The sequence below is a fragment of the Mobula birostris genome, chromosome 3 (assembly GCF_030028105.1).
Source record: "Mobula birostris isolate sMobBir1 chromosome 3, sMobBir1.hap1, whole genome shotgun sequence".
Taxonomy (NCBI): Eukaryota; Metazoa; Chordata; class Chondrichthyes; order Myliobatiformes; family Myliobatidae; genus Mobula; species Mobula birostris.
Window position 1 is genome coordinate 160,046,533 of NC_092372.1, and position 11,245 is coordinate 160,057,777.

Here is an 11,245-nt window from a genome sequence, read left to right on the forward strand (position 1 = left end):
AGGAGAGTGGCCACAAGTGTACTCTGTGCAGTGTGCATTTCCCCTCTTTCTCCTGACAGTCACCCAGTCACCTGTCTCCTGCAACCTAGGGTTAGCTACATCCCTGTAGCTGCTGTCTATGACCCTCTCATTCTCCTGTATGAGTCAAAGGTCATGGCTTTCAGCTCCAGTTCCTTCATATGTTCTCTCAGGACCTGCAGCTCAGTGCACCTGGTGCAGATATGTTTATCTGGGAGTCTGAAGGTCTGGAGCCATTCTCACTATACGATGCACTAATAGATAAGGAATGAACCAACGAGAGAGAGAGAGAGAGAGAGAGAGAGAGAGAGAAAAGAAAGACTTACAAAACAATGTACCTCACCCAAGCCTGATGAACCAAAGCCACTCTAAGGACTGACACACTCCAAAACCATGGCCACTCCACCTGAACTTGAAGTATTCTTATTGGCCCTTTCTAATGAATCTCTTGCTAATTGGTTACTCCTAAACTCAGAGAAACTGCTGCAAAATTCTGCCATCAAAATCTCGATCACCACTCTCATTAAAAATTAATTCTTTTTATGTGACTTTGGTATGGATTATCCAACTCAGAGAAAACTGGCACAAAGTTCTGCTTTTAAAATCTTGAACACAGACCTAACTGAAAGGTAGCTATTTTTATGCTCTGTCTCTTGCTGATTGGTTGCTCCTCAAGTACAAGAAACTGCCCCGAAACTCTGCCTTCAATCTTGATCGCCACACTGATTAAAAAGTAACTATTTTTATGGACCCCTGGTGTGAATTGGTCAACCGCTCATGTGCAAAGATATACATTAACATAATCAGAAAATGTCCATAAGTTATTTCACAGGATTTCGTTGATTTATTTTTAGTTTGTTTGGGAAAGACTCAGAATGTTTTACCTGTAAGAACTCAATAAGAATTTGTTGCTTTCAAGTGCGGTGGTACTGGACCTGAATGCAACTAATTGAATGAGACCAATTCAATCCCCACTTTCAGACTGTTTAAAGTTATATACTTAAAATTTATTTATATATTATTAACATAGTACTTGAGGAAAATAAGCAGAATTGGTTGGGAGTGAGGGAATACTGTTGTGATACCAATTGAAGAAGGTGCAATTAAATGTGACATGTCTACATTAACCACACAGAAATTCACAATGGAAGTTGAAACACCTCTATAACAGGAAGAACGCCGGTAAAAGAAATGTTATGTAGTTGGAAAACACATGCAGCCTTGACATTATTAATATCAATTATTTACTTTGCAATATTATCGTGGTTCAGATTTCTGTTGGATTCATGGCAGAAAATTGAATAAAAATCAGGATCAGGATCCACATTTCAACTTTCAACGTGTCCAAGTGATGTTTGCTATTAGTAATGAGCATAAACATTTTCATGACCATTACTGAATACGTTTCAATTGAAGTGTTTCACCTTGATAAGATAAAAAGTCACTGGTGCTAATTTGGAAGATTCAACATGAAGCTATTCTTTTAATAAAAAGATGTCATTTGATTTATATGTTTTTTTATGATTATTATAAAACTACAATGGGATGCTTACCATATAATCCTGATTTGATGTTCTAACTCAAATGGAATTTCAACATAAGGACACAAAGCCATGTATCATTGAAATTCTTGAATATTCAACTGAAGGACTTATCAAACACAACACAGTTTCTAAATTATAAGAAGTCTGTGCCTAACTAAAAGGACCATGAAATTTCATTCCAAAGTATTGAAGTTAATAAGTTGAAGTTGTATGGTATGTCCTTGCACCATATTAACATATATGACATCAAAAATACTTTTTCAGTAAAACTGAGATAGAAACAGGGAGAAATCACATCAAAATAAACAGACTATTTTTATCATAAATATTTGTTTCTGCCTTTCATTCATTCAGTATTATTCCTCACCAACATCAATACTTCTTGCTTAGGTTGGTGTGACCTTTTAGTTTTGATGACCCTTCTGCAATACATCCAAAAAGGCAGACAGAAGGATTTAAAGACATCAGCAGTTCCAACCCTATTGGTTCACATTTCTGTTGGAGTCCTTTATGTGCAGATGAACAACAGAGAGCCACTCAGGAACCATTCTATCCAGCGTAAAAAAGTTGATTACCTTTTTAGCCAGTTACAGTACGTTCAGATCTCACATTTGAAAAAAAAAGTGGGGTATTGGTGAGTTCTTAATCACTAACAACATCCGTTGCTCAGACTTGCATGTGTGAAAAATGGAGAGCTCAAGCAAGATGTGTAGATGTGTATATAACTTAAGCACTCTTCTCATGTAAGATCCCTTAAGTAATCTATGCATTGTATTTTTATGTTCTTCCACAGACTTCCACTGGAACACTCTGCAGGTTGTTGCAACCATGGAACAGTTGGTCCCATTATGCCATCCTTAAAGAGGTGACAACCTTAAAGCAATGATTATTTCAACAATCAACATTACATATACTAAGTCATTTTCATTCTCTTATTTGAAAAATAGAAAATAAAGCATAATCAATTTAGCATGTTAATTTAGAAATTTTATAAATGTAAGAAAATCAGAGGTTTTCACACTCTTTGTGATCTTCACAGCAGTACTAGAATTATGTTTGTTGAATTTACATATTCATCAGATGTTTCTGGAGTACCATCAATCTCTCGGTTCAAAGATGTTACGTACCCCTTAACTGGGTTGCCAAACCAGCAGAAATGGATCACTCAGTTGGAGGCTGGATTACTAGAACTAAGAAAGTTTTATTAAAGAAGCAAGCAACACAGTACTCTAATCAAAAGGATAATGAATGCAACAGTTCAGCAATGATAAACACACATGTACACAGAATTAAGATAACAGGATCAATCAAGCTCTATCATTGTCTAGGGGTAAATGACCAGTTTCAAAGTGATGCCAAGTTCAGTTCAATTTAGTTCAGTTCAGTTCGCAGTAATCGCTGCCGTGGCGATGGACAGTGGGGGGAAGGAGAGAGAGAGCAAAACGAATGAATATTCAAGGCTTCCACACAGACTTTTGCAGTCAGCTTTCGGGCGAGTCCTTTGTGATGTCATCTGAGGTCACCAACCGTGACCCCTCCATTTCCAGATGCGATCGTTTCCCTGCGGTGAACCCGGCACCCAGGCAAGGGTGGACACACACCAGGTTCCCGCCGATCGTACCTTTCCACCCTGAGCGTCTATGGCTTGTCCCGCGACTAGCCGTCCAAAACTTCCCACTGACTTGTGAGAGACGCACCGCTTCCAGGGCTCGTTACCTTGGGGTGTCGTGTGTGTGTCCTGCCTTAGCGAACCTGTCCCTTTTTATCCCCCTGCTGGGGTATCGCCTGTCCATCACTTCAAACAGTTCAGGGTTCAAAGGGGGAGCCGATCTTGACAGCTCTCCTTCCTTCATTAACATCTCCAAATGCTGTTCCATTGTTTTCCTTATCTCTCTCTCCTGAAGACAGGTGGCAGACCAACTGCTGATTCCACTGGTGCCAGCCCAGGCCAGCTACATCTTAATCTATGTGTATTCTTGTCACAAAGATAACTCCTATCTGAAAACTTCATGTTTTCTGGACAATTGTAGGATTTCCTTAAACAAACATCTTTGATCTTGCAATCTTCTTCATTCTTCATCCAGGCATGATATGCTAGGAGCAAGTGTCTACATAAACTTTCTTTGGTATTTCCCACCCACCTTCATGAGAACATTCCATGTAGATTCAATACTTTCCCTATGTCCCACCACCCTATCTTCTCATCTACTATGCCAGGAAATGTCAGAATGTGAACTCTGTCAGGCAAACTAAGCCTTTTTGTGACTTGCAGTATGATGTTTGGTTTGTTTGAACTGTCTTATTTTCTCTATTTCTACTTCCATATTCAGCTGAGGAAGATTCTTCTGTGCCCCAAGTCTCCTCTGCACCAGCATTTCCTCTTTTGTGAAGTTTGATGCTGTTCTACAGTTTAAATGAAATACTGCTATTCAATGTGTAGTGATATTGTTTGATCAATCTTCCATTATCTGTTGCTTTAATTCACAACTTAATCTGCATATAGAACATTTCATTTCCCCATTTGAAGCTCGATGGTGAGAAAAAGTTCAATGGAGTATAATTTTTTGCCCATCATAGATTGTTCAAATGAAATTATCTAAACTATGAATCACTGCCTGACACAACATCTTCCAGAAGATCATGTGTAGCAAAGATAGATCTTAATTCCACCAATGCAGTGGTGTTCTCAGTAATGCGATTTTGGGGCTTCATTCACAATCAACACTAACCCAAAGAACCACATCATTAGAACACCTTACCAAGCACACAAACACACACATGCAAATGCACACAATCATATAGCAAAATTCTCTAAACGCTTCATCAACTAAGTTTTCAGTAAATTAAAGCAAAGTTTATCTAACTCATTTATTGCTCTCAGCTTGCTATATGGCCATGAAGTTGAGCTTTGTCGCTGAGGGAGCAGCATGAGGAACTTGTTTCTGTTTTGGCCTGTAAGTTTTGCCTGTTGTGGTATTGTCTTATATTAAGCACAGCATTTACCTTCACAACCAAATATAAACATAAAATTGTATCTCCACATCTTAGAAAGATCTGTACTTGTCTTCATGTTTCTTTTTTTTTTCACTGATTTTGCTATCCATAGCAGGAGATACCAACATGCAATGGTTATTCAAGTTGTCTGTCAAATGGTGTCCTTGTGTTAGCTCAATGAAAAGTGTGGTATAATCACTATGGTGTGATAGAATTTAATGATCTAATGCATAAATTAGAGATCTTGAAGAGTTACAAGCAGAAAACGAATGACAGCTGTGGTCTGAGTACCATCACTATAATGTGTGTTTTGCAGTGGTGAATGACTACAAATGTTTTGAATGTCTGTTAATTAATACTATTAAAAAAAAAGCTGTCCACATCATTTCACGTGGATTCACTGGAATTCACTTCTAGGTCATTTCCATTCTGGAGAGAAGATTAAAAGTTCAAGTTCTGCAAACACAATGTACTAAATATTGATGGACAGATCATCTGCACATATTTCTATACAAGGGCAATAGATAAATCCTAGTCTAAATGCTGCCTTCATGTTCACAAGTGAACATGTTGCAAAGGTGGGAAGCTCCTGAGACACTTTCATCCTCATAAAAGCTCACATGAATGCTAAAGTTAAGGGTGTGTCATCTGTTCAGCCAACAACAGCAAAAGGCTACAACTCAGCTGGGTTCTAAGATCCCTGCCATTATAGAAGCCAGGTCATTTAATTTAGTTTATCCCACAAGATATCTAGAAACAGCTGACAATTCTAGATAGAACAAAGGCACGGGATTAGTACTAGCTGCACCTCTAGCTAAAACGGTCCTCTATAATTATATCTGGCATAAAAGAGAAACAACAAGACAAATTCCATCCAACTGGTTATTGCCCAACAGCCTAATGTTGGTCATCAGCAAGCTGATGAAAACTTTCATTGACAGTACTATCAGGTAGCCTAGTTCAGATTTTCCAGGATCACTTAAAGTCAAACCTTGGTCCAAACATGACCAAAGTGACAGTGAGTGTCAAGGATCAGATGAAACACTCCAGTAATTAGAATCATTCATTGCACAAAGGAAGATGGGTGCAGAGTGAGAGTGAGTGTTGAGGATCAAAGGGAAACACCACAGTAATTAGAATCATTCATTGCACAAAGGAAGATGCTGTGTTTTTTGCAGGTTAGTCTTTCCAGGCCAAGGACATTATTATTGGTGTTCATCAGGGCAGAATCTTGGGAATAACTATTGTCAGCTGCTTCAATGATCTTCCTTCCATCATAAGGTCAGTAGTACAAGTATTCACTGAAAATTGTGTGGCACTGAGTTCCACTCACAAATCTTCAGTAAATGAACTAGTTCATGCATGCATGCAACAAGACCAGGAAAACATTCATGTATGCTCTATTAAGTGATAAGTAACATTTCTGCCACAAAACCCCAAAGACATACGAGTTGGTAAGTTAATTGCCCACTATAATTTGCCTTTAGTGTGCAGGTGTGTAGAGTCCTGGGGCAGCTGATGTGTATAAGAGGAGAAATATTTTAAAAATAGATTTGCGTAGGATCAATGTAAATGGATGCTTGAAGGTCAGTGTGCGTTTGATTATCTGAATAGCTTGTTCACACAATATGATGCTGACTCTGATTGCAAAAGTACCAGTCAAATACCATGGACAGCAAGAAAGAGTCTAATCACCTCTGTTGATCAATGTCATTGTCATCACCAATTTCCTGACCATAAACCATGTAGATTCACCATTAACTAGATTCTCAAGAACTGACTACGTAAGTACTAAGCAGGCCAGAAGGTGGATATCCTGAGCAAATTATTCACTACCTGATGTTTCAAAACCTTGCTGCCACCTACAAGAGACAGGTTAGAACTGTGATGGAATACTTTCCACTTGCTTATGTGGCTTTAACTCCAACGATACTCAAGAAACACATTACTATCTAGGAAATGCAGTCTGTGTGACTAACATGCCATCCACCATCCCAAGTATTTATTCCTTCCATCTCCAGTGCCATATGGTTGCAGTGTATATTACCTCCACAATTTAAGGCAATTATTCTTTTTGTCTATTCCGATTCACTTCCTAAACCTGTGACCTCTCCCATCAGGAAAACCAAGTCTTCAACCACTTGGCCACGCAACCATCTGTTAGCCTGCCTCCCACCTGTGTGCCATCCTTACATAGAAATACTACACCCATCCTTCATTGTTGTGGGTTTAAGTATTGTAGGAGGATCTGTGGTGAAGTGGCGCAATGCCTTCATTCTAACTCCAGCACAGTCTTGCCTCTTGCCTCAAAACTGGTTTTGTTGTGTAGCTCTAGTTAGTTCCACAGCTGTGACAAGGAAACTGTTTTCTTCTGACTGTAAAGCATAAATTTTACTTCCCATGTTTGCTTTGGCTTCTTCATAATGCTTCTAGGTGTCCCTACTAGACATCTGCCATAGCATTTTATTTTGGATGTAACATACCCATTGTCATAAAGGTGCAGAGCGAGAGTCAGGTGGACCACCTCTGCATGCTTGATGCTGCTATTATAAGAATTGCTAACTTCAGCCCGAGCATATTCAGAAGCAGCATATGGCCTGTAAATAATGTAAAATGGTCTTCCCTGAAAAAAAAAGTCATGGAACATGATAACTCCCAATGTAATCATCAACTTTTCCTTTTCTATCTGGGTGTAAATTTTTTCACTTTTTGTTAGATTGCATAGATGTCAGCTGGTTGTAAAGTATCCCTTGGCACCATTTGACTGAAGAGCATTGGGGATTTTTCTGATTATCCTGGCCAATATTTATCCTTTAAATCAAAACTCTCACAACAGTTATCTATTAATTTATCTCATTGGTGTTCATGAGGCCAAAAACATTACAAATTGGAAGATCATTCTTTTATTCTGGCATTAGTTTAATATATATAGCACAAATGTCAAAACTGCAATAAACATATTTACTTAACCTGCGGCAAATCTAGATAGGCAGAAATTATGAAATTCTCCATTGCCTCAGCTTTGCATCATGCCTGGCTTTGATTAGTGAATATATTAAAATATAAAACACTGGAAGTTCTGATTTATAGAGCAGAGGTTTCCAACACTCATCAACACTGGGAAGGTCCCTCTTGCATTTGGCAGCTTCATGAAAACCAAGACTGGTGCACCCACAGTTTTGCAATAGGCCATCTGCTGTGTGTAAAATTTGGGATCAATCTTGGAAAATTTTGCAAGTGATGTAGTCCCTCTACATTTTCTAAAAATGTAGTTCTTGTATACATATGTGCAGATTATTTTGTGCAATTGTCAGCTCTAAGTTGCAAAGAAGTATTCACAAAATGACTTCTCATTATGAAATGAATTGGTTTCCCTAACTCCTGAAGAATCCTAAGGGAGCTCTGTCTGATAAGGAAGGCAATGGGCAAACAAGAGAAAATCTGCAGATGATGGAAATCCAAGCAACACACACAAATATGCTGGAGGAACTCAGCAGACTGGGCAGCATCTATGGAAAAAAAGTACAGTCGGCATTTTGGGCCAAGACCCTTTGGCAGGACTGGAGAAAAAAAAGATGAGGAGTAGATTTAAACATTGGGGGAGGGGGAGAAAAACACAAGCTGATAGGTGAAACTGGGAGAGGGAGGGATGAAGTAAATAGCTGGAAAGTTGATTGGCGAAAGAGATATAGGGCTGGAGAAGGGGGAGTCTAATAGGTGGGGATAGAAGGCTATGGAAGACATAAAAAGGGGGAGGAGCACCAGAGGGAGGCGATGGACAGGCAAGGAGCTAAGATGAGAGAGGGAAAGGAGTCTGGGGAATAGTGAAGAAGAGGGTGAGGGGGGCATTACCAGTAGTTCAAGAAATCGATGCTCATACCATTAGGTTGAAGGTCACCCAGACAGAATATAAGGTGTTGTTCCTCCAACCTGAGTGTGGCCTAATCGTGACAGTAGAGGAGGCCATGTATTGACATATCAGAATGGCAATGGAAAGCGGAATTAAAATGGATGGCCACTGGGAGATCCTGCTTCTGTAGGTGCTTGGCAAAGTGGTCTCCCAATCTATGTTGGGTCTCACCTATGTACAGGAGGCCACACTGGGAGCACTGAACACGGCAGATGACCCAAATAGACTCACAGGTAAAACGTTGCCTCACGTAGAAGGACTGTTTGGGGCCCTGAAAGGTAGCGAGGGAGGAGGTGTAGGGGCAAGTGTAGCACTTGTTCCACTCACAAGGATAAGTGCCAGGAAGGAGATCAGTGGGGAGGGACGAATGGACAAGGTAGTTGCACAGGGAGCGATCCCTGTGGAAAACAGAAAATGGAGGGAGGGAAAGATGTGCTTGGTGGTGGGATCCCATTGGAGATGGCAGAAGTTCTGGAGAATTATGTTGGGATCAAGTTACGTTCATATTAGTCCATTTTAACATCACTCTCCCCTCCTGAGCATCCAACCATCCTTTTCATTATGACTTGAGCTTCATGCTTTTCACACAGTATCTATATCCTTCAATTTTTTCCACTTGTGGATGTTCGCTGGCGAGGTGACATTATGTCCCATCCCTAGATGCCCTTTATTTTGATGATGAGCCTTCTTCTTGAACTGCTGCAGTCTCCCTGGTAAAGGTATCCCCGCAATGCAGTTTGGTTGGGAGATCCAAAGTGGAGCCCAGCAAAAGTGAAATATCAGTGCAATGTTTCTAAGTGTGGAAGAAGTCTGGAACTGGGTACTTAGAAGGAATCCAGAGTTACCTGATGGTATCTCATGTGGCCATAGAAAAATTATCAAAATCCATATAGACAACGCTGGAACTGTGGGAGAACTGTTCTATAGACTACACTTTCATAGTATCATCTGTTTTTTTCTTAACTACTTGTGATTGCTTTCAAGTATCAATTCCGTGCCCTGAAATGATTCACTTTTGACTACTTCTCTGACATCTTTCACACTTTCTTCACAGCCTCACATACAAGCATCTAACTTAATTAAGCACAGTCATTTCCAGCCTGATGCACTTTGACCTTCACTACTGTCTTGTTTTGATTTTCATCCCCATTTTCAAATCACCGTACATTGCAACTCTCTCTTTTCTGTAACCCTCTTCAGTATGACATAAAGTGCAAAGTAAATTTATTATAAAAATACATATATGTCAACATATACTATCCTGAGATTCATTTTCTTGTGGAAATCCATAGAAAGTACAAAGAAACACAATAGAATTAAAGAAAAACCACAAACAAAAATGGACAAACACCCAATGTGCAAAAGACAGCAAATTGTGTAAATACAAAATGAGAAAGAAAATAAAAACAATAATGATAAATAACTATACAATAAATATCAAGAACATGAGTTGTAGCGTCTTTGAAAGTGAATCCATAAGTTGTGAAATGGGTTCAGTGTTAGGGTAAGTGAAGTTGAGTGAAGTTACCCTCACTGTTTCAAGTAGCTGATGATTGAGGGGAAATAACTGTTCCTGAACCTGGTACTTAGGACCTGAGGTACTTGTAACTCCTTCCTGATAGCAGCAGTAAGAAGAGCGCTTGGCCTGGATGGTGGGAATACTTGATGATAGATGCTGCTTTCCTGAAATAGTGCTCCTTGTAGATGTGTCCAGTTATGGGGAGGACTTTACTTGTGATAAACTGGTCTATATCCACTATTGTCCATTCAATACTGCCATACATGGCGTGATGCAGCCTTAGACATTCTGTCTTCTGAATGAGATCAGTGCACTCCACCCCAGCACCTCAATTCTCTTTCTTCTTCAGCTCCTAAGTTCCTTGATTGAAGACTTATTTTCCTGTTCCTTCTACCTTCCTACAACTTCTGCCACCTTCAAAAATCTATTTCTATCATTTCTCTTTCACCATACTCCAGACACCTTCCTTAATTTTCAGGCTTGCCATTGGGTGAACAAACTGACAAAGTGCAATGTTAATTGTGTTAACTTGTCTTGGGAATCTCATTCCTAGTTTTACCTGGTAATGATTAACAATAGATAGGCAGTAACTACGAAATAAATTGGGGTTTTTCATTAACAAGTAGAGCTCTGTAGATGTATTTAAGATTTATCAATTTGCTATGTTCATGAATGGATTCTTTGTAATCAAAGAAGCACCTTCTTCTTGCCTTCTGTCTTGATATAAAGGGAGCAATGTAGTGTATCGGCATTGCAATCTTCATGGCATTGTGCCACACTGATCACAGCTGGGATTTATGGATAACCAGTTTGTTTTCAAATGGTTTACAACTGTTTTATGGAAGGAGCAGAAAACTGAAGCAGCAAAATAAGGAAGGAATGCATCAAAAGAAACCATTTTAAGTGAGAGTAACTGTGATAACAAGAGTCAGAGACAATTTTGTATGCATAAGATGGTGCACAGTTCAGGTGCAGTCGTCCTGCATCAAAAGATAACTTTGCTGAGGTTGCAACAGCAAAATGGCAGAATATATTTTATGGTTTAGTGTCCATCACAAATTTGCAGTCAATATACAATCATGACAACTGCTCCAGTTATAACTCAAGGCCAATTTTGCTGAGACTGTAGCTGAACACAGGAACACAAGAAGATGACTGGCCATTTATCCACTTGAATTTGTTCAACTATTCAGTGAAATTGTGGCTAATGGGAAATCTAATTTTATAAACCAGCCTTTGCCAAATCCATTGATCCATTAA

General features: G+C 39.3%; 1 long non-coding RNA gene across 1 annotated transcript in view; it reads left to right on the top strand.

Moving 5' to 3' along the window:
* The window catches only part of LOC140194747 (uncharacterized), a 104,219-nt gene extending 100,284 nt beyond the window's left edge, over positions 1-3,935 (top strand). The window contains exons 3-4 of the long non-coding RNA XR_011885286.1: positions 2,356-2,427; positions 3,893-3,935. This is a non-coding gene — a long non-coding RNA (uncharacterized lncRNA). The remainder of the gene's footprint in view (positions 1-2,355; positions 2,428-3,892) is intronic.
* The last annotated feature ends 7,310 nt before the right edge of the window (positions 3,936-11,245 follow it).